At 33.9% G+C, this 20,828-nt stretch overlaps 1 pseudogene; it reads right to left on the reverse strand.

Annotated features, from left to right (window-relative positions):
• The window catches only part of LOC107674772 (ceramide synthase 6-like), a 40,063-nt pseudogene that overhangs the window by 7,961 nt on the left and 11,274 nt on the right, over positions 1-20,828 (reverse strand).

The following is a 20,828-nucleotide window of genomic DNA, read 5'->3' on the forward strand; positions in this document are numbered from 1 at the left end:
ACTGGTTTTGTCTCGTCGCTCCGGGACACGGCATCACAGTATAATAAGGGGCGTAACATTTCCGTCACACGCTTGAGGTATTCAGCCAATCACAACGCACTGGATAGCTGGCCAATCACAGCACACCTCGCTTTTCAGACCGATGAGCTTTGTAAAAATCGACGTGTTTCAGAAAGGCAGGGCATAGAGGAGAAACAATAATGTACAGTATGTGGAAAATAATGTGTTTTTTGAATCTTAAACTGCATAAACACATTTCATTACACCAAATACACAAAATAATGTTATTTTTTAGCAACATCATATGACCCCTTTAAGTGTTGTGGCTGTAATTAAACAGTGTGTATTTTAATGCTTCAAATACAGAAATATAGAAATGTTTTGGTATAAAATATAATGAAATGGAGCTCACATGCATACTTCTCCTGTGAGCTCTGAGGTTATGTTTTGCATGTAGGATAATTAAGTGTGTGTTTGTATTCATACTTGGCTATACTTTTAATAACAATATGTCTTCCACTGCAGTTATTTTATTAGTAGTATTTATATACTATTATAGTATTTATAGCATAGCATTTAATAACTGATTAATATGAGAGTTTTCATTAATATTTTTGAATTAGCTTTAATTTTTATATTTTCAGTTTGTATTTTTTTTTTTTTTTCTTTCATTTTTTTATTTTAGTTTGTGTAATTTTATTAGTGTAGTTTTTGGTACTTGAAATAAAATAAACATTAACTGAAATAAAATTAAATCTCAAAAGCTTTATTAGTTGTCAAAGCAAATTTTCTAATTTTAGTTTTATTATTAATGTAGTAAAATAACTAAACCTGACATAAAAATTACTGAAACTATTGTTATGTTTCCATCACATCACATCAGAAACGGGTGATAGAAATGCCAAATTTTGATTAAAAATCCCTTCATTCGGAAGTAATTGTTTTTGAAAAGGGTTAATGCGAATAATGGGAGATGGAAACACATTTGCCGAAATAATTCTTCCATGGGCATCAAAAAAGTCATGTGACTTTGCGCTATGGGACGGAAAATCCTGACTAACCAGTGGACCGATCTTGTTGCACAGCATCTGAAATGTTGTTATGGTCGTTCATAAATGCCGTCGTCAAAGTATGTCTGTATAATTGCCTCCCAGAACTGTTTTACACGACAGGCATCCGCCTCTTAGCACAATGACCACATTTACTGTATATGTTTTATGCGATATTCCAATTTTGCGCATAATTTAAATTCACAGTTTTGGATGGAAACCCAGCTTATATAAGCATATTAAAAAGCACAAAAATGTACAAAAGCACACAACAAAATGACTTAAACTTTAACTAAAATGTAAATGTAACCAAAAATATAAACTGATACAAGATATTAATAAAAACTGTAATAGTATTTCAATAATACTAAAAGTTAAATAATGCTATAAAGTTTTTCATATAATATTTTTTTTTATATCAGATTTATTTCAGTACAGAAAATAATTTTTAGTAGTTTGTTTTAGTTAACAATAACTAATATAATATAATATAATATATAATTATTTCTTGTGGCAACATTGACACAATGCATAACTCAATTTTATCCAAAACCTGTTTATTTTTTGAGCTGTAAAACTGTCTAAATGATCTAATAAAATCATGTTAAAAATAGTGGATTTATTAAAGCACAATGCTATTTCTTTCAGTGATTAAATGCCTATTATAGCTGTAAAGAGCACGAGGCCATCTGTTTCTCTCATTCTGAACTCGTCCACATCTCCACACTACCGCTGTAGCCATAGTAACTATTACTTGGCAACAACACTGACTGAAGGTGTCAAAACCTGAAATGAAAATGCTGGAAAAGATGATAAAATAGAAGATTTGAGATATACAGATGAGAACGAGAGGTTCAGAGGTGTTCAGATGCCAGCATATCCTCTGTTACTGACAGGACTGTCTTACCATACAGGATACACTCCCAGCCTGGAGCTGATGAACACCAGGGCAAACATGACGAACAGGACGTTGCAGAGTCTCTGGCATTTGGCGTAGTTGGTCATTTTAGCAGCCTGCAAACACAGATTTGCTGCATGATTAATAACAACATGACAGACATTAATGCATGTAAATAGCACATCTTGCATCACCTATCTTGATTCCTGATTGTACAATATAATGGAACAGATAATACCATAAAAAACCCATAAAGTCATATGTACTGTATAAATAAAATTAGTAAATTAAATTCATTAATTTAATTTTTATCACATTATCAGTCACAGCAGTAATGTTTTATATATATATACATATATATATATATAATTTATTTCATGTATATGTGTGTGTATATATATATATATATATATAATATGATTATTTAATTATTTCTACATTATTACATCTACATTATATATGTATCTTTTTTATTTGTTATATTGTATTTTATTTTAAATGTATTTATTATTACATTTTAATAAATATGTTATTTCTTATGCTAGATTATTTATGTACTTATTTATTTCTTTATATTTGTTTTTCTGTTTATTTGTTTAATTAAATATATGAAATATTTTATTTATTTATTTATTATATTTTGAATAACACTTCCAATGTTGGAGTCAAGTCCGGCCTTGCTGTTTTAACCTTGTCTCACCCAGAAATGAAAATATCAATATTATCAGTGAATGTGGACTGTTTTTGTTAATAAAAATGGGCAATAATCAAGCGTAGCTTTAGTTCTGGCAGGCCACGTTAGTCAGGCTCGCATCAGCTGATCCCCATCAACCTATAGGAATACGACACCTATCTAAGCATTCATATATAAGGTCCCTCAGTATCATCAGCAGTTTTCGCATTGCTCAATAGCTAATTAAATGGCAAATTTGGCAGACAAAACCAGTTTTATACCATTTTCTCTGCCCTTTCTGCACTGTCTCTGCATGGGAGAGAAAAGACAAGAAGGGCGAAAACACACTGTAAAGACTGTTTTATGTTTTATCAGTAAAAGAAGAGTCGAACCGTCAGCTGATGTCCGTCTGGTTACTACTCATTGGAAAAAAACACAACGCAGATTACACCGGTTACACTAATTGTCAATCATATTTGACGATAGTGGTCCTGACAGAATAGCACTTAAGTCATATGCATAGCACTTTTGTGGTATTTATTTGTACTTTTTGGAACTAGACAGCTGTGGTTTTCCCAGACGAAAGAAAGTCTGGTTTTGGAACATGAGGGCGAGTAAATAGTAAATAATTTGTATTTTTGGGTGGACTATGCTTTTAAAAGTGATTATGTAGCTGATAGATTGGCCAACTAACTTGCCAACATTAAAATTAGAATCTGTAACTTTAAATCTTCATTTACTAATGAATTCCTGTTGTTGTAGGTTTTGACAAGTGTACTAATAATCTACAGGATTGTCTTTTTCTGTGGGTGTAATGGCTGTATAACAGGAAGTCACCTCCAGCAGGACGTCGGCAGCATCGTGCAGACACATGACCAGCGTTCCCACCCGAGCCATGTTATTCACATACGAGAAGGTGATCAGAGAGATGGTGGCCACATGATGCAGGAACATCAGGAGAAAGTCCTGCAGGAAGTCACACGGGAAGTGAAAACGTTTAATGCACTTTAAACCTACAAGACAAACATTCCTGCTCTGCAGTACATTTTTCTGTCCTCATCATACATGTTTTAATACATGGATCAAATATGAAACTCATATCATATTGGTTACTTTTTTTTAAATCACAATATCACAAATAAATTAACACAAGTGTAAATTTTAAATCATTGACTGTGTTTAACTAATTAACAAAAATTCCAAATAATATCTATTAACTTCAAGTTAGGGTTATAATTAAAATAAAATTTTATAAAATAAGATAAAAAATAAGTAAAATATAAACTAAAACCATAAAAATCATTAGTTGAAATAAAATATATAATAAATATATATATAATTACCTTTGATTTTATTTCAAACTGTTGCCAAGACATAATTTCTAATTTTCTTGCATTTTAACTTGAAGTACTGAAATAACTTAAACTGTAATAAGAACTATATAGAAACTTTTTAAAAATCAAAAGCTAAAATAACAAAAACATACAACAAAATTACTATAACAAATTAAAATGAACCATGATAACAAAATAAAAAATAATTTAAAATATTAATAATACTAAATAATTTACTAAAATACTAAATTTACTACTTTACTAATGTTAATAATATTAATAAAAAACATTGATATTAAAAAATATTTATTCATTAATAAAAACAGATTTTTAGTATAGCAGTTATACTAAAAGAAGGTCTCGGTTACGTATGGTAACCCTCGTTCCCTGAAGGAGGGAATGGAGACGTCATGTCGGATGACCGACGAATTGGGATCTCACTTAGAGAGACCAATCTACTTCGAGTGTAGTCGAGAGTGACCGACTGAAAGGGAACACTTTTTCAGGCTGACTGCAACTGCACTGAAGAAAAAAAAAAGCACTGAATTTACTGAATCAAAAATTTAGTTGGCTAACTTTCCACTTTTTTTTTTTTTTAAATGTAGCTAAAATAAATTGTTTGCAACCACTTACCTTAAAAAAAATGTAGTATCGTTTTTTATTTCAGTGTGCTAAACCTGACTGAACAATGAATGACTAACTATAGCTCTTTATACTTGTTAGTCATTTGATTCATTTTCTTGCCATTATGTAATAAATCAAGTTATAATTAAAAATGTGTATGTGTCTGGGCTTAACCAAAGATATTTCTGAAAGTCTCTCACAGTCTTTTCCATACTGTTTTTAAATTACAACACGAGCATATTCAGGTTTTTAAGAGTCTAACATGTACTGCAGGACAGGAAGGGCTAATTCAGGTTTGCTTACATTTCCCCATAAACACTTCTATATAGATACAGCATGTCACTATATTAGCAATTACAGGAATTGATCAATTGTGCATGTTTAACACTCAACCAAAAACCCTGAATCAAATTAAACGGCTTCATTGTCAAACACTGCTACCTTATGAATCATAGATAAAGAGGGGAGACTTCAGTGTCCTCACAGTCTATTCTCACTGAGGAAATCCTGTTGAAGAATGCTGTTAAGAGGCCAGGTGTTGCATGCTCCCCTGCGGCATCGTGGGATGGCACTGACTCAGCAAGCTGGTTGATGATGATGGTGATGAAGATGAGGAGGAAGTGCAGTGGGGTGAAAAATGGAATGGAAGCATGGCAAACGAAGAGAAGGGGCACACTGGTGCAGGCAGGAATGAGGCAGAGCACATCCTCAATACGTGCACGGAAAAACTGAAAGGATAGAGCAAAGAAAAACAAGATTTGCATTTCCTGAAGGAAACAGCAGGGCATGCAAGGCAGGAAAAAAAAAAAATTTTAGGTAAGACTTTTAGGTTGTGTGTGTTTTTCTTTCTTTCTTTTTTTTTTTTTACTGTCAAAGTAAAAGTAATAATAAAATAAATAAAAATAAATGCATTATATATAAAAAATAAAAAAACTAACTTTTTATATATTTAATATATAAACATAAAATTTTTCTTAAATATATACATGCATGTGTGTGTATTTATATATACATAATAAATATACACAGTACACACACCATAAATATATCAAAACTTCATTTTTGATTAGTAATATGCATTGCTAAAAACTTCATTTGGTTAACTTTAAAGGCAATTTTTTAAATATTTTGATTTTTTTGCACCCTTAGATTCCAGATTTTCAAATAGTTGTATCTCAGTCCTATCCTAACAAACTATACATCAAAGAAAAGCTTATTTATTCAGCTTTCAGATGATGTATAAATCTCAATTTCGAGAAATAGACCCCTATGACTGGTTTTGTGCTCCAGGGTCACATATAAGAATGAAATAAGTGACCTAAGAGCTGAGGAATTGGAAAATAATTACATGAAATTACAAGCTGAATAACATTATTACATCACACAGCATAACTTAACATAATTATAATTAGATAACACAATAGCAGACACTTTCATTTATATTTGGATCCAATAAGGTGCTAATCACTAAGCTTACAAGAAAGTATAGCTCTACAAGTTCATTAGTCAATGCAGATTTCACATTCTCTCCTCAGACTGTCCTTAGGTTTCTGCAAACAGAAAAACATGCCAAAAGTGAGCAGAGAAATGAGAGCGGCTGAGTGCATGAGTCTGGCACTTAAGGGTTGTGAAGGAAAGAAGAGAAAGAAAATCTATAAAGCACAGACTGCAGGTGCTAACTGCGATTTCAAGGAATCTTTGAGAGCAAGCGTCCACCTGTTCAAACACACAGGCTGAGCTTCTCCTGCGTTACGCCTCAAAACCAATCCAATACGGCTGCGACTGAGAGTGCTCATGACGGCTGCAGGAGAGCACTTTTCCATTGAAACCACACTGCCGTAATCAACACGGGACAATTACACAGCCTCTGGAGCTCAATGAAGCGTTTGAGAGCGCTGAGGGCAGTCTGGATTTTAGTTGTTTACATTTGCATTCATTTACATGACATTTGTTTAAGATTGACGTTGTGTCCCAAACAGGCACAGCATGAGAAGCTTACTGCGTCAAGTGATTTGCCTGTCCACACTGAAAGCAGAAACGATGTGCGGTATGGTGCGATAACAGCCAAACAGAAGATAAGTGATGTTAATGTAGCATTATGAATTATGTGAGGCAGGAGTTTGGACCAATGAGATGTGACGGTGGGCGGGGCAACCCAGTACAGCCTGAACAAACACAGACTGTGCATCTGACAGAATGTCTAATTGAAGCTGGTAAGGAAAAAACTCAGATTTACATGGAAGCTTTATCATTCATTTTTTGTCCAAAAATCATCCTAAATGCAAATGTATGACATTTTCCCAAAATGATTTGGTCCATGTGCACAAAAAAGATTCCTGACTTTAGGTACTTAGTAATTATTTTATTTTATTTTCATTATATTTCATTTTCATTTATTCATTCAAAGTATGAGATCAGTAAGATTTTATATATGTTTCTGAAAGTAGTGTCTTGAGCCCATCAAGGATGCATTTATTTGATCAAAAACACAGAAAAATAAAGTAATATTCTGAATTTTATTTAACAATTTAAAAAAACCATTTTCTCTTTTTATATATATTAAAATGTAATTTCTTCCTTTGTTGCAAAGCTGAATTTCAGCATCATTACTCCAGTCTTCAGTGTCACATGATCCTTCAGAAACCATTCTAATATGTTGATTTGCTGCCCAAGAATCAATGTTGAAATATTTTTGTGGAAGCTGTCATACTGTATTTTTTTCAGGATGCTTTGATGCATAGCAGATTCAAAAGAACAGCATTTATTTCAAATGCAAATATTCTGTAACAACATAAAAGTCTTTACTGACACTTTACAAACTCCACAGAAGTATTTGTTAAGAACTGTTTTGGACTCTTTTCCCTTGTAAACGGTGCTTGATCTCTTCATATTTTTCTCCTGATTCAGACGATACAACCTTTTCACTGGAGAAGCAATATTATGGATAAAGAACCTGTATTTTAGCATGAAGCTTTGAAGTTATTTTATTTATTTATTTTATTTTTTTACAAACATGCAGGTTTTCTCTTCACAAAACAGTAAACTAATAGACAGGAGTGGTGTGGATCACTTGTGGATTATTGTGATGTTTTTATCAGCTGTTTGGACTCTCATTCTGACGGCACCCATTCACTGCAGAGGATCCATTGGTGAGCAAATGATGCAATGCTACATTTCTCCAAATCTGTTCTGATGAAGAAATTATATTTAATATTTAATATTTCAATTTTAACAAAACATTTGCATGTTCATGCTTCGCTGATGTTGGTTAATGGTCACACGACATGCTGATAAACAAATAAAATGTCTTTATTTATTTTTTTTGTATTTTGAATTTATTTGATAAAATATTAAATACACTTTAACTTAAATTAAATGTCAAATATAATATTTTTATTTTTAAATTGTCTATTTTAATGAGTTCATTATTAGCTTTTCATCAACTCATGGATCCACTTTGGGAATCCCTGATTTAGGACCTTAAAATCTGCATTAGAAATGTAAAATCTGTTAATGCATTGCCATGCAAAATGGTTACTAACTTTCAAAAAGGATCTAATAGTCAGAGAGGGTGGAATATAGTCATTTGCCTCACAAAACACTTGGATCTCAGGGGGCGTTTACACGACACCATTTACAACCAAAAATAGAAAACATATTTTATGTGTTTTGGCCATTCATTTATACAACAACGGCATATTCGGGCCTGAAAATACAGCGTTCCAGTCATTTTCGCTGACCTGTGTTTTGACAATGTTGTCATCTGTATGTGAAACTTTTCAAGGACGCAAAGGAAAATCTGTTCCGTTTTTAATAAATCATTGTCGTGCAAACATACCCTCAGAGAGAAAAAAGCACGATACAGTATGACCCATTTAATAATGATTATTGATATATCAGACAGTATAAATGTACCTGATAGGGGTAGTTGTACCAGCACTCTCGGGTGTTCCACAGCCACGGGCTCTTTAAAATCAAACACAGAGACACAAATGATCTCCAGAGCTTTTCACTAAAGACACAAGATAATGTCTTTTGAAAGAGCTTTTGAATTCTGCTACATCAAAGTATGAAAAAGACTGAAAATACAGTCATTATCCTCAGTGCTAGCTACATAATTGAAATGCTTTGAATTCACTTTTTCCCCTCTCGATAAACCACATCATGTAGGAAGGTTAGTTGGCATCAAAGCCTGGTATTGTGAAGCCGATGATTTCCTGTGAGATCTGCTGCTGTGCTCTGAGAATACTGACATATGATCCAATCCAACGCTACTTTTGGCTAATTAGCAACTTCACAGCATCGTTCTCAAAGGCCACATACAAGAATAAGACGTCTGATGCTGTAACATCATTAGATGTTCTTTAAACTATGAATACTGTGCAAGAACTATGGTAAATTCTCCTTAGGACAAAAACGATTTGACGATCTGTTTTCCTCCTGTGCTAAATCTATTCAGTGCTAACACTCTATTTTGTTGTGATTCAGCTAGTTTGCTCGGTTCAAGTGTTCAAATGCTTCACTAAATTCAAATGCCTGTGCAGAAAACGAAGCGGGGAAAACACTTCCAGAACCAAAGCTGATGAAAAATTCAGTGGTTATGGTTGTGTCCAGTTTTATTGTTCTGCATTGCATGGATTCAAATGGACGGCAAGTAAACAAATATTCTCTGGATGGTTTCTTCAGTTTGGTAGCTCGATTTCATTTCACTTTAGAGTGTTTGTCTTCCCATGACCAATCATTTTTAGGACAAGGACACTGAAGAATCCAAAACCAATTTCTCGATAGCCTGCTCTCCCTAATTAAGATGAACGCAACAGATGAATCTATCAGTTCTTGAGCCTGTATGAGTTGTAGGTCTGTTTTGAGTTTATGTCAGCCCACTTCCACTCCTGCTCCTATTAATAACAGCAACAGGAGCAACGCGTCCCATCCGAGGCAGATGAACTCATTCAGTAAAGTGCACCGTCACGCAAGTTCAAGCAGTTCACCTTTAGCCTAGTTTCTACAAAGACACACAGCATTACTTACTTGCGTCTATTCGTAAATAATCCTATAGATGTGTTCCCTAACATGCTCGTTTTTGGAACATTGGTTTTGAATTAATGTGCAAATGATGCTTAATACTCATTTAAAGGAACAGTTTATTCAAAAATTATATTTATTTTTTATTTCTAAAATATATATATAATTTTTCTTTTGCATTTATGTAATTTATATTTTTATTTGTTATGTTTTGTTGGATGATCCTCACTTACGTTACAAGTAACTTATGTACCATTATATTATACCTTTATATATTTTGTCTATATTTTGATTATCTATCTATCTATCTATCTATCTATCTATCTATCTTTCAAGGACGCAAAGGAAAATCTGTTCCGTTTTTAATAAATCATTGTCGTGCAAACATACCCTCAGAGAGAAAAAAGCACGATACAGTATGACCCATTTAATAATGATTATTGATATATCAGACAGTATAAATGTACCTGATAGGGGTAGTTGTACCAGCACTCTCGGGTGTTCCACAGCCACGGGCTCTTTAAAATCAAACACAGAGACACAAATGATCTCCAGAGCTTTTCACTAAAGACACAAGATAATGTCTTTTGAAAGAGCTTTTGAATTCTGCTACATCAAAGTATGAAAAAGACTGAAAATACAGTCATTATCCTCAGTGCTAGCTACATAATTGAAATGCTTTGAATTCACTTTTTCCCCTCTCGATAAACCACATCATGTAGGAAGGTTAGTTGGCATCAAAGCCTGGTATTGTGAAGCCGATGATTTCCTGTGAGATCTGCTGCTGTGCTCTGAGAATACTGACATATGATCCAATCCAACGCTACTTTTGGCTAATTAGCAACTTCACAGCATCGTTCTCAAAGGCCACATACAAGAATAAGACGTCTGATGCTGTAACATCATTAGATGTTCTTTAAACTATGAATACTGTGCAAGAACTATGGTAAATTCTCCTTAGGACAAAAACGATTTGACGATCTGTTTTCCTCCTGTGCTAAATCTATTCAGTGCTAACACTCTATTTTGTTGTGATTCAGCTAGTTTGCTCGGTTCAAGTGTTCAAATGCTTCACTAAATTCAAATGCCTGTGCAGAAAACGAAGCGGGGAAAACACTTCCAGAACCAAAGCTGATGAAAAATTCAGTGGTTATGGTTGTGTCCAGTTTTATTGTTCTGCATTGCATGGATTCAAATGGACGGCAAGTAAACAAATATTCTCTGGATGGTTTCTTCAGTTTGGTAGCTCGATTTCATTTCACTTTAGAGTGTTTGTCTTCCCATGACCAATCATTTTTAGGACAAGGACACTGAAGAATCCAAAACCAATTTCTCGATAGCCTGCTCTCCCTAATTAAGATGAACGCAACAGATGAATCTATCAGTTCTTGAGCCTGTATGAGTTGTAGGTCTGTTTTGAGTTTATGTCAGCCCACTTCCACTCCTGCTCCTATTAATAACAGCAACAGGAGAAACGCGTCCAATCCGAGGCAGATGAACTCATTCAGTAAAGTGCACCGTCATGCAAGTTCAAGCAGTTCACCTTTAGCCTAGTTTCTACAAAGACACACAGCATTACTTACTTGCGTCTATTCGTAAATAATCCTATAGATGTGTTCCCTAACATGCTCGTTTTTGGAACATTGGTTTTGAATTAATGTGCAAATGATGCTTAATACTCATTTAAAGGAACAGTTTATTAAAAAATGATATTTATTTTTTATTTCTAAAATATATATATAATTTTTCTTTTGCATTTATGTAATTTATATTTTTATTTGTTATGTTTTGTTGGATGATCCTCACTTACGTTACAAGTAACTTATGTACCATTATATTATACCTTTATATATTTTGTCTATATTTTGATTATCTATCTATCTATCTATCTATCTATCTATCTATCTATCTTTTGCTGGTCCTTACTATTTAATGCATTCTTCTTTTTTTGTTTTTTAAACATCTTTTTCAATTTTTAAAATATATATTTGTAATGTTTTATAAATTTTAATGGTTTTTAAATATATTTTTATATATAAATATAATTTACAGATCTAAACCACATACATTTATATGCAATTTTATCAGCCTACTTGCTGCATCTACTTAAAATTTTCAAATTAATGCAGTAAAATCATATCAAAATGCATATGATTGATGATGATAAGCTTCATTCAAGTCAATTTGCGATATACTGTGCAGCCCTAGTTTGGAGCAACATGATATTGAGTAAACAATGAGAGAATCTTTATTTCTGTGTGAACTATCCTTTAATTGCTTCATTGAAGAGTCAAAGATGCAGCCAGTTCTTCTGAACATGTTTGCTTGGAGGAAAATAATCTGCATTATGGATAGAGTGATGAATTATGAATAGCTTTATGAGAGGAAGGGCAGAGAGAGAGAGAGAGAGTTTATGGATGCTGTCTCTCTCCGCACAGTACGACACAACAAATAAAATCAAAATCAAGTCAGAGCTGACATCTCTCTAACTTCATCTTGTCTGCACGTTCGTGCCGCAAAACCCCAAGAGGTGATGAAAGGCAAAACGTAGAATAACTCTCAGTGCGCTGCTGCATTTTGTAGTCGTGATACCGAATAAGTAAATAAAAACTGTGACACTGCATCTATTTGATAATGCTGTGAAAAAAACAAAGCTTCTCTGCTCGACAACATCCTGTCAACAACTCACAGTGTTTTATGGAAACAACAAGACTGAGAGCAAAACAGAATAATGGATGTATCGACTTGTCAATCATAAAAGATGTACTGTTTCAAAATGACCATCAATTATTCAGTCAAAAGAGATTGTTTACCTTCTTCAGGAAGCGCACACCATACGTAAATATGTACAGGTAAAACGTGAACCTCCACCTGTGAAGAAAACACACAGAACAGGACATTCAGAAACATTGCATTTTTCATTACTATTGCACCAAAAGGTCATTTTAAAGGGGTCATATGATGCGATTTCAATTTTTCCTTTCTCTTTGGAAGCATAAACAAGTAAAGCTTTGTTTCCTCATTTCATCCAGAACACAGCGATCAGGTTAACCCCACTCCTCACGCTCAAGTACTTCAACATTGATTAGGAACACATCCTTCAGCACACCTTCATCACAGCACATCCTTCATAACAAAGGCGAAGCTGAAGATAGGATGCTGACCTGGGCTGATATAACATCTCATTCTGTCCGTTCCCTCCATAATTATCCTTTAAATGAGTGCACTGAGAGGCAGCGTTTAGTGCATAACAAACATACACTACCCTTCAGGTTTGGGGTCAGCAAGGTTTCTTTAAGGAAATTAATATTTTCATTGTGCATGGATGCATTGATCAAAAGTGACAGTAAGGACATTTATAATGATTTCTATTTCAAATGAATGCTGTTCTAAAATAAAAAAAAAAATTAATAAATGCATCATGATTTCCACAATAATATCAAGTAGCACAACTGTTTTCAACATTAGCCAAGTTTTGAACCAGACTTTCTTTTTTTCAAAAAACAAAGAAAGATTTTTTTTCAGTACATCAAAATGTGTCAACAATATTTTTCAAATAACTTTAGTACATACATTCTATGTCTTACATTTAGCCTAAATGCAGCGTCCGAGTGTCCGTGTCATTTCTTGGTAATGTTCAATTGTGCATTAAATATTTTATTATTATTAAATTGTATATTAAATTATTTATATTGTACTATAGGTAAGAGTATAAGACATATTGCCTCTCAAACATGGAAACTGTTTAACAATACAACCGATACAACAAAACTTATGCAACAATGCATATTTTTAAAGACATCAATACACACACCATTTTATCAGTTTTATAACTTATTAACTTTTTTATGCATTTTCACTTTGCCAATAACAGAAGCACACAGAAGATGGATGAAAACATAGTTACATAATAAGGAACACTTTCTGAACTGCAAAGCAGCATATTAGAATGATTTCTGAAAACTTGAGTAATGCTGAAAATTGAAATTCAACTTATTAAAATACATTCTAATAGAAACTAATAATATTTCACAATCTTACTGTTTTTACTGTATTTTTGATGGTGAGCAGTACCTTTGGAATTGCAAGTATAAGCTGCGTTTCTTAAATTTATCACTTCTGATCAATACAGAATAGCCAACCTTCCAGTATTTATCAAACAGATACCTCTATTGCCATTATTTGATTAACTTCAATATTCCAGTGGTTAAGATAAATCAAGCTTCTGTTTCTTGACTGGCCCCGACTATCAAAAAACACAAATGCTATGCTCATTTTGCAGTCCAATTCATCTTAAAACAAGTAATAAACTTGAAAACATTTAAGGAAAATGTGATTCTTCATGATATGACTCTTTAATAAACTTTAATGCTTTTAAAGTACATTTTACGCATGTTGACTTGATGTTGAGAGTAAAATCTGGATCCTGAAGCAACACCAGTTGAGAAGCACTGCCCTATTTTTCAACATGTCATCTGTATGAGTCACCCTAAACCAGTTGTTCCACCACAAACCAAACACACACACATGCTTCTCCCACCAGGCTTTCCAGTGCTGATTCATGTAACCTTTTCCCCTATTCTTTTGGATAATTTTTTTCCATCCATCAACTTCTGCAAGTCTGAATAGGCTACTCTAAAGAAGTGTTTCTTAAACTTTTTGGGCCAAGAACCACCTTCAGTTGAATTAGACTGGCCTTTGCAGATCTCTGGAAGAGCCTTAAAAACATAGTCATGTGAAAAAGTTAGGACACCCTATTGAATTCCATGGTTTTCTGTATCAGGACATAATAAAACATCTGGTCCTTGGCAGGTCTTAAAATTTGGAAAAGAAAATCTCAGATGAACAACATCACATTACATATCACACTGTGTTATTATTTAATTAACAAAAACTAAGCCAAAATGGAAAAACCATGTGTGACAAAGTTAGGACACCCTATGATTCAATTGCCTGTAGATCCACTTTTAGCAGCAATAACTTGAATTAATCATTTTCTGTATGATTCACATCATTCTGGAGGAATTTCGGCCCACTCTTCTTTACGTTGCTCCAGTTTATTGAGGTTTGAGGGCATTTGTTTCTGCACAGCTCTTGCCACAGCATTTCACTCAGGATGAGCTCTGGACTTTGACTGGACTATTGTAACCCCTTGATTCTTTTATTTTCAGCCGTTCTGTTGTAGATTTGCTGGTTTTCTTGGGATCATTGTGCTGTTGCATCACCCAATCTTGGCCAAGCTTTAGCTGTCGGACAGATGTCCTCACATTTGACTCTAGAATACTTTGGGATACAGAGGAGTTCATGGTCAGCTCAATGACTCTGAGGTGCCCTGGTCCTGTGGTTACAAACCAAGCCCAAAATCATCAGCCCTCCATCAGCATGCTTGACTTTTGCTATGAGGTGTTTGTGCCGATATGCTCTTTAGGTTTTCATCAAACGAGGCGCTGTGCATTATGGCCAAACATCTCCACCTATGGCCAAACAAGGACATTGTTCTAGAAGTCTTATGGTTTGTTCAGATGCAACTTTGCAAACTGTGCTGCCATGCTTTTTTAGATAGAAGAGGCTTTTTTTCTGGCAAGCCTTCCAAACATGCCATACTTGTCACATATTTTTCTAATTGTACTGTCATGAACTTTATCATTTCACAAGGGCCCGTAGAGTCTGCGGTGTAGTTCTTGGGTTGTCTGCCATTTCTCTGAGCGCTACATGATCTGATCATGGGGTGACTTTGCTGAGACGTCCACTCTTGGGAGGATTGGTGTCTGTTTTGAATGTCTTCCACTTGTGAATAATCTTCCTCACTGTAGAATGATGGACTTCAAATTGTTTGAAATGGCCGTGTCACTCCTCCCAGATTGATGGCAGCAACAATTGCTTCTTTAAGATTATTGCTGATGTCTTAACTCCTTGGCATTGCGTTAACACACACCTGAAGGCTCCAGACCAGCAAACCGCTAAAACATCTGCTTTTATAGTTTATAGAGGTGCACACACTTGCTGATGATCAGTTAATCAAAAGCATTTGATTAGCAGTGCCTGACTGCCTCTTACCCTAATAATTCTTATGTTAACAGTAAGGGTGTCCTAACTTTGTCACAAATGGTTTTTCCATTTTGGCTTTATTTTTGTTAAATTAATACGAGCTCAAGATATTTTTAGGTTTTATTCTACAACATAAAATGCATTAGTAATACCCTACTTGTGATTTATTTATTTTTTTTACTGATAAGTTTACTTGAAGCTTTTACTTCTCTTAGAGTGACCATACATTATCTTTTTCTCTGACGTGTCCTGCCTGGGATTTCTAAATTGCCTAAAATGCCTGTTTTGCCTTGTTTTCCTGTTGACAAGCCCTCAACAGTCCTCATACATTATATGTACACATATTTTCAGTTGACTGTTTTCTGCACTCTCAGAAAAAAAGTACGCCTTTGTACCTTATTTACTCCTAAAAGGTGTATACCAGTACCTTAAAGTACATATTAGTACCTAAATGGTAAATATTAGTACCTTTTGAAAGGATACCATCACAGTGACAGCTTTTGTACCTTTTTTCTGAGAGTGTGTAGATCCCACCCTCTTGCACGCTGTGATTGGTCGATTTTGTTAAATGCCTGCATGCTATTGGTCAAACTACTTTCCAGTCATTACCTTCAGAGAGTATGAAAACAATAGGAAAACAAAGCCAAAACTTAAGACATTTTAGACAATTTAGAAATCCTAGGGAAAAAAAGAGGATGTGTAGACACCCTATTTAAAAAATGTGGTTATTAACAGGTGGCTAAATAGGACTACAGAGGTTTTCAGGACATTAAACATCATCCCGCTAAACAGGTAAACTCATCTACTCACTAGTCTGCTTTTACAGCCTCACTGTTTATAATCACACTCTTGCAAACTAAACTCGAGTTTTCAGGGAAATGTTTTTTAACTGTGGTGTATATTGACCTAACTTTAGCTTTTTACTTCTGCTAACTGAATTTGGGCTTCATAATTCATAAAAGTTGTGTTCATTTGCGAAGGTTGTGAATCTTGATGAACAAAACTTAAAAGAATCATAAAAAAAAAGAAGCTTATTTTCACCAATAATTCAAAAGCCAATGGAAAAATCCTAGGCTAACTGTGTTTGCCTTTGAAAATACTTTCAATTGTTTTCTGTCGTATTGCGTTTCTATTTCGGTAAGAGAAATCACTCATGAATGCATGAAAAGAAATAACGCAGGAGCGCAAGGTAAAACTGTCCAAATGAATCAAACTGAATTGCAAACAAATTCAGACCTTTTTGCAAAGCTGTTGGTCAGAGTAAAACAAAAGAGTGATTTATTCCCAAATCTGGCGTCATTAGTTCTCTAAAGATGACATGATTGCTGAATATTATCAGGGAGAAGAATTCTCAGATCGCTATATGCTAATCTCCATTGTCAGACAAGGATTTATCAGTAATATTTTATTGGGAAACGGTGATATTCAAGGGAACGACTGAAGAGTCGGTGTGTTCAGGGGAAAGCAGGTGGGTTAAGCTGGCTTGGCCTTTTTAACTTGCCCCTGTGGTTATAGATCTCTCTGCCTGTGGTCAGTTTCCAGACGCAGACGCCTGTGCCAGCCGATACCTCCGAGATCAAAGCGGACAAAGAAATGAGACTCGCAGCCAAACGAACACCTACCACAGACACACAGCGTTCCCTGAGGCCCACTGAGTGCAGTCGTCCAGCCCTCTGGGGTTTACCATGTGATACATGCCATTAATTACTGCTTTGATATTCACACAGACAGAGTTCCCTGTCACTCCGCGACAGGGAAATGAAAACAATGAAAACAACATCAATTGCAGTTCCTTTCTTTAAAGGGTTAGTTCACCCAAAAATGAAAATTAGCCCATAAATTACTCACCCTCAAGTCATCCTAGGTGTATATGACTTTCTTCTTTCAGACAAATCTAGTCGGAGTTATATGAAAAATTGTCTTTGATCTTTCAAACTGTTTAATGGCACTCAGTGGGTGTTTCAGTGCATCAGTCCAAAAGAAGTGAAATAAAAAGCGCCCATCCATAAAAAAAAGTGTCTCACACAGCTCTGGGGGGGTGAACAAAGGCCTTCTGTAGTGAATCAATGAGTTTTCGTAAGAAAAATATCCATATTTAAAACTTTATAATCAATTTAAAATACTTTTTAAGTATTTTTTATTTTTTTGTATTTTAAAAATCTTTAATTGGGACTTGTTTCCGATCAATTCCGATCCAACTCCAATTATGGGAATCACAATTTTTTTTTAATTAATAATTAATTAATTAATTTAAAGACTTTAAATATATAACCGATCTATGCATTTGTATTAAATAGTTTTTAGAATTACAAGTATTTTAAAATAATTACAAATTTAATAATAAAATTGAATAAAAATAGAATTTGGCTACAAATGAAGTAAAAAAAAAACAGTATTTTCCACGACATTCTAATTTATTGAGATGCACCTGTATAATCTGTTTTAAAATGTAAAAATAGAAAACGAAATGCTATTCCACTGTTTAGTGTCATTGAGATGCTATTATAGTTTTATTCATATTTTGAGCTAGTTTTTATTTGTATTTTTTTTTGTTTTCATTTTTAGTAATTTAGCAGTAATAAGTAGTTTGCTATTTTAGTAAATGAAATACTAAACTAAAATACTAAATGAAAATACGAAATGTTGCCTTGGCAAGTAGCTGAAATAAAGTTATCATTATTATTAAAAAGAAATAGGAAATTACACACACCGTCTTTAAATTTGAGCAAAACCAGGTTTGTAAAAAAATGATTATCTGTATAAAATAAATAAATAACAATGAATAATAATAATATAATAAATAATAATAATAACAAATAAGTAATAATAAATAAATCAATACAATTGTGAATTGAATTCCATCCAATATAATTATTTCCTTTTCATTTAGTGAAAAACTATGTAGAAAAAAAGTCTTGATAATTTTGAACTATTTAAAAATAGTATTTTACTTCTTGCTTTAAACAGTTTGAATCTACTTACTGTTTGGTTGAAATGATGTTTCAAAAGGCTGAAATAATATCAGGATTATACAAGCTCTAGCACTCAGCAATGCATTTTTCAGTGTGTTTCTCGGGTCATTATTTGAGAAGCTTTGGACGTCTTGCTTTCAGCTGCTGTACTGAAAGCACCAGACAGCAAATCAGAGCCGCTGGGCTTCAGCTGAAGCCTGACCTTAAAAGACCTTCCAGATACACCTATTCTCTCAGAGCCTCCTCAAAAAGAGAGATGCTCTGTTCTGTAGTTGACCTTGTCTGACAGGCCTCTGAGACTGCGATGAACCACAGAGCACAGAAAACACCAGATCCTGTAACTTCAAACTGCATCTTCCATTAAACCAAGACCAGACCTTTCACGAGCGCTTCTTCATAATCAACGAAAGAAAGATACTGCTGGGCTAATGAAGGCTTTTGAGCACAGTTAGGCCTTTGTTAAGCAGTGGGAAAATAATAAATTGAGGCATAATGAAATGAAAGGGCAGTTTTTACTGTTTGGTGTCCTGGTAATTTAACACACTGCAATTTGGAGCTTTATTCTTGATCAATAGTGAAAACAAACGAGCAGGAGTTATTTACTTAATTAGAGGTCAGCGCAGTTGCCTGGAAACAGGTTCGTTAAACATGAGTGGGGGTGGATAGAAAAAGTGAAATTGATAGAGTTCATCTATAGAATTCATATAATTACTACAGTTAGTTCAATATCTACTAACTAGCAAATCAGCAATCACCTACTTGGTTAGCAGCCTTGGTTAAGTATTTTTCCCATTAATTTTCTCCACACGGATTTAAAAAAATCCAATAGAACAACTTTGAATCAAAAATCAGAAAAAATGGCAAAGAAGGCTGTGTACTTTATTGAGGAAATAACTACAATCCCAAAAAGCAAAGCAAATGACAATTTAATGAAAAAGTTGTCTATATTATTATTATTATTATCATTATTATTATTATTTAACACTCAAATTGTTTAATTTGATGGAGAGCTAACATTCGGTTTAATATTTTTATTTCGCATTAGTAGTAATAGTAGTAAGATTAATAATTATTAGTAGTAGTAGGGCTGCACTAAGTATATATCAATATGACTATATAATAATAATAATGATAAACTACAATACCATAAAGCACAGCAAATTACAGAATTTAATAAAAAAGATTGTCTATATTATTCTTTTTATTGTATAGTCATATTGATATACAATTAGTGCAGCCCTACAAATAATAATAGTAATAATTATTATTAATAATAAACTACAATCCCATAAAGTACAGCAAATTATTTATATTTAATAAAAAATATTGTCTAAATTATTTATAGTCATATTGATATATAATTAGTGCAGCCCTACAAATAATAATAATAATAATAATAATAACAATAATTACTACTACTAATACTAAATAAAAACAATCAACCAAATGTTAGATCAGTCAAATTAAAAAATATTAAAAATATACTAATTTTGTAAAATTACAATATGAATATTTACATCTGTCTTAATTGCTTTGTAAACGCTTCTTAAAGGGGTCATATGATGCGATTTCAAGTTTTCCTTTCTCTTTGGAGTGTTACAAGCTGATTGTGCATAGATAAGATCCCTGAAGTTGCAAAGACTAAAGTCTCAAAACCAAAAAGATATTCTTTATCAAAGTTAAGACTCTGCCACGCCCCCCTAAAACGGCTCGTTCTAACACGCCCCCACATATCTACCTCACTATGTGGAAATATTAGCATAATGCCGCCCAAATGTGCACACAAAGAAAGAAGGCGTGGTTTCAGTAACCGCAGTTAGTGTTGAAGCAGCCATGTCAGGGAGACGCTGTGTGTTTCTAGGCGAAAGCAAAAGCACTTTATTTGGCCTTCCGAAAGTAGATGCATTTAGGAATCTTTAAGATTACTTACAACAGAACAGCAATGCATTTTATGGACGACCGTTTCGTGAGCCTAGGAGAGGAGGTAATTCTGACTTTGTTATGACAATCTGGTGCTTCTGAATCAGCGACTGTTTTGTTATTAGTTTAAGTATTTGCTATTGGCTGTTCAAATGTGGAGTTTTGCACGCGAGAGAGAGAGAGAGAGTGTGAGAGAGAGAGAGAGAGCGAGAGAGAGCGCAAGAGAGAGAGAGAGCGCGAGAGCGCGAGAGAGAGAGAGAGAGAGCGCGAGAGAGAGAGAGAGCA

This window comes from Sinocyclocheilus anshuiensis, unplaced genomic scaffold (assembly GCF_001515605.1).
Source record: "Sinocyclocheilus anshuiensis isolate Anshui unplaced genomic scaffold, SAMN03320099.WGS_v1.1 scaffold680, whole genome shotgun sequence".
Taxonomy (NCBI): Eukaryota; Metazoa; Chordata; class Actinopteri; order Cypriniformes; family Cyprinidae; genus Sinocyclocheilus; species Sinocyclocheilus anshuiensis.